Below are 4677 nucleotides of genomic sequence, written 5' to 3' on the forward strand. Positions count from 1 at the left end.
GATAGATTGAAGGCATTCATCCAGCGTTTTAGACGTTCGATCGATACGAGGAGCTAACATCGATTCGGACAATTACCTTGCGGCAGCCAAGGTTCGCACTCGTCTTAATGTTGCAGCAAAGGTGTGATCTAACACAACACAGGAACTCGATGTCGAAAAGCTGCAAGCACAACAGTTAGCCGAGGCCTACTCCGCTCAACTTACCCACCTGCTTGACGAAAGCACTTCTTGTCCCGATAATAGTATAGAAGCACAATGGCAAAGACTTGCCCATTCCCTACATACTGCAGCAACACTTGGTTACAAAAAAACACCACCAAGAAACCCATGGTACGATCAGGAGTGTCGTAATGCTACTAATCTGAAAAACGCTGCGTTTACGGCAACCTTGCAAACAGTAGCAGCACGCAATGCGAGAGGGAATTATCAGGAGAAAAAAATTAGAGAGGAGAAACGCAGTTTCAAAAAATAAAAAAAAAGAAAGGAAAGAAAAGAAAATGATGAAGATGTACATGAGTCAGAATGAAATCCGGAAATTTTGCAAACGAGTAAAACACCAAACCGAAGGCTTTAGCGCAAGCACATCCTCCTATAGAGATGAAGAAGGAAACCTAGTGACAGATACAGACAACGTGTTGAGGATCTGGATGAAGCATTTTACAAGGCTTCTGGTATTAAATAGTAACGGTGAAGAAGATACCCCAGAACCAATAAGATATGACCGTATAGATTGTATACCACCTAGCCAAGATGAGGTCAGAATAGCAAATAATCCGTTGAAGAATAATAAAGCCGCAGATGAAGATGGATTAGCAGCCGAACTTTTGAAGACCGGTGGTCAGACACTAATCAGGAGCATGTACCAGCAGATTAGTACAATTTGGCTAGAGGAATGCATGCCTAATGATTAGAACCTTAGCATCCTTGGTCCCGTGCTCAAAAAAGAAGACAAAACAAGATATGTGCCAACGGTAGAGGAATAAGTCTACTTCCCATCGCATATAAAGTGCTATCCAGCGTGTTGTGTGAACAATGAAGCCAATATTATTGGATTATTGGTTTCAGACCTGCAAATACACCATAGATCAGATTTTCACACTGCGACAAATCCTGGAGAAGACCCAGGAAAAGCACATTGACAAATTCCACTTTTTCGTCGACTATAAAGTACCAATCCGCTCAGATGTGTTTAAAGCCATGTCTGCGTTCTGCATTCCTGCAAAATTAATACGGCTATGCAGGATAACACTAACTGACACAAGGTCAGCAGTCGTAAAGTACCCCTTGAAGCCCTTTAATACCGAACGAAGATTCAGACAAGGTGACAGTTTGTCGTGTGACTATGACAGTAAAGTGCTGCTGGAAAAGGTCATACGTAATGCAAAGGTGAACAGAAATGACTAAACAGTATATGTTACTCGCCTCCGCCGATTACAGAAGGAGTCAGCCAAAGTGGGTCTGGCATTTAATGGCGTGAAGACCAATCTGATGGTATCAACGATCAAGAAGTCCAGTGCACTAGGACCAACAGTGAAAACTACAACTTTGAGGTAGACCTCCAATAGACTCGAACCAACTGTGGGACTTGAAAACTACTGCTTTGAGGTAGTCAAAGATTGCATCTACCTCGGTACCGCCATAAAAAAGACAAATGACATCAGTTTTGAAATACGGATATGAAATACTATGGTCTAAGTAAGCAATTCAGAAACAAGACCACCTCTCGCCAGACCAAGCTAACTGGTGTTTGGATCTGAAGCATGGGTACTTGCGCAAGCAGATGAGACTGCTCTTGGAGTGTTTGAGAGAAAAATTCTCCGAAAAACCTATGAACCGATCTGCTGTCGAATGAACCATGAGTTGTACCACATATTCTCGAACATAGACATAGACGTATCGAGCTGCAAAGACTACGGTGGCTAGGTCATGTTGTGATAATGGATAAGGATGCTCCAAATGGCATATAAAAAACATATGCACAAAGACATAATACCCTGTACCACAGTGTGGTGAAGGGTATAACGAGCCAACTGATGGTTCATGTAGAAGATGGAGGCCACGAATTCGATGGAAAGATGAAGCGGACTGCAACATTTCATAACATGGTCTTTAAAATTGGAAAAGCTTAGCACAAGACCGACGCGCCAGGACATTTTTCTGAGCTCGGCTTATGGAACAAATGTTCTGTCTAGACCCAGTTAAGTATGTAATTACGAGAGGGCTTTGAAATTTTGCATATGCATTGCTACTACTCATAGAAGTTGCAGCATGATGGCATTTCCAGACGAAGTGTCTATAATTTGGCATTCCATGTAATTCACGGACGTTTACGTACTTTCAAGGTTCCAGGCACATCTCCAAGCAAAGAGGCTGTTATATCCCATTCCCGGATTACAAATCATGTTTGCACAAAATCATTATAGGTCACTAAAATGACGTAGACCTCATACAGGAGTTCCGCAACATTTTAAGTATTTTGATAACTCTATCCTCATTTCTCTGTCTATATAACTATATAGGAATTCCGAGGGATAAAATATCAGTTGAGAGAACATTTTCGTATTGACCAATGTTCGATATGTTGAATGTCTTAGCCGAATTTTTCAATATGATTAACTGCAATTTGGGTTTTCATTTTCTCAGAGAATAAAGAACGCTCCTGACAGATTATTTACAATGAATTAGGCAATATAAATATCCCGAGTAAATTTAGGTATAAAAAGTTCCGTACAGTAAAACTTAATCATATCGAATTAATGCTATTAGCACCTTCTGTGTATCGGGCCGAGGACACTTTCAGTTCAATGTTATAATCAACAGATACCTTCAACTATAAATGACCTCTAAATGAAGGTTTTAGTATCCCCTACCTTCAATAAAATCTAAAAATAGCAACAGATCTCCAGCTCAATATGAAATTGAAAAAAAAATGCCTGTTCTAATATTTAATTTATTACGAGTTTATTAAATCATTTTGTCAACATTATCATGGTCTTTGTTGTTGTTGTTTCCACTAATACCCTTGTAAGAATATCCATTATTATTATTTTTCCTATATGTTGAAGATAATAACGATGATGTCGATGATGATAGTACTCCAATGACATCCTTGACTTCTACTGCTTCTTCCCCAAATGAATGGCTCATTCAGTTTGTCTTCAAGTAGATGGATGGATGAATATATGGTGGCAGTTTCTTTCTAAACATGTCAACACCAAACCCTAAATGAGCCACAACAATATCCTGGCAAAGCAAAAACAACAACAACAAAAAACTAATCTTATCTGCGATGCTGTCATGTTGTGTTTTTTTGTTCGCTATGGAGACATGCGACACGAGCCAACGCACCCACTACCATTCTTCCGATATATTTACACAAGAATCTCTAAGGCACACACACATACACGTGTATGTGTAGTGTAGTGTGTATGTTTGCTGTTCGTAAAAAAAGTCCTGGCAACCATTTACACATAATCGTATATCCTTGATAATGGTGTTGTTGCTGCGGTTTGGTTTTGTTTTTTTTTCTTCTTCTTCGGTTCATCTTGTATTGGTATTTTCTAATAAAGTTCAGACGTTAATGGTGACATTTCATATTTTTGTACTGTGGGTCAGTTCGAATAATGTTTTTACTTTTTTGTATATTTACAAAATATCGAAGGACCAATTAGGTACATATTGCTCTTCTATAAATAAAAACTTTCGATTGTCCAGGACTTCTATATAAAACCCATAGGTCTATTATTGGACTTCTATAAAATGAATTATTAATATTCTATAAGAAGACCTATTGTTATTCTCTAAGAGAAGGATAATACTAGATGAAGGCATGAAAACTGTCCTCCTCTCTTATTGTTCTTATATCACAATAATTATCATTTAGTAATATTCGATTTAATTATCGTCCTGAAAAATCTATCTGCGTATTTTAATAATATATAGAACAATGTTTGAAGTTGTCTTCTCTTCAATTTCCAAAAAAAAAACCTTAGAGTTCGGTATCGTTTCCAATGAGTAACGTTATCTGTATATTTTCCCACAAAATATCCCACCATGTCCAGTGTTAATTCTACAACCACTTCAACGCATTTGCGGTTGATCTGTTTTTACGCATTCAACGTTTTATTTGTCCTCTGTTATTTTTTTCCTTTTTTGTGGGGGGAAAATAAACACAATTATTTCTCGTTATTGTTTGTATTAAATTCGTTATTATTTTGTCGCACATCGCTCTATATGAACCAGAACAATATGTACATTGTCTATATGTGTGAGAGATAATGTTATTGTGATGACATTGTTGCTTCGCCCCATACAAAAGGTTTTTTTTAATACTTATGGTGGTTGGCTTATAAGTTCACAGTTTTATGGTCAAATTATTCGGTCAGAAGTCATAGAGAGGACATTTGAACTTATAAGTAATACACATATAAATATAGTGTGTTTGTTTTGCTTTAATGTGAACAATTTTTTTAATACTAAAATATTAGGAAGGTAGTAGGTAACCACGTTGTGGAATAGCCTCCATACAAAGGTAGGTTGTATCAGGATTTTCCAAAGGAAGAGTCTGTGATTTGGCATTCCGCATTCATAGCGGGTGAAATACTTCTTCACTGATTTTTTTTTTCAATATAGGTACCCCATAAAAAGTTCCGTTTAGGACCGCATGTTCGAACCGAA

This window comes from Musca vetustissima, unplaced genomic scaffold (genome assembly GCF_032173495.1).
Source record: "Musca vetustissima isolate MV318-11 ecotype Yass unplaced genomic scaffold, APGP_CSIRO_Mvet_v1 utg29509, whole genome shotgun sequence".
NCBI classification, from domain to species: domain Eukaryota; kingdom Metazoa; phylum Arthropoda; class Insecta; order Diptera; family Muscidae; genus Musca; species Musca vetustissima.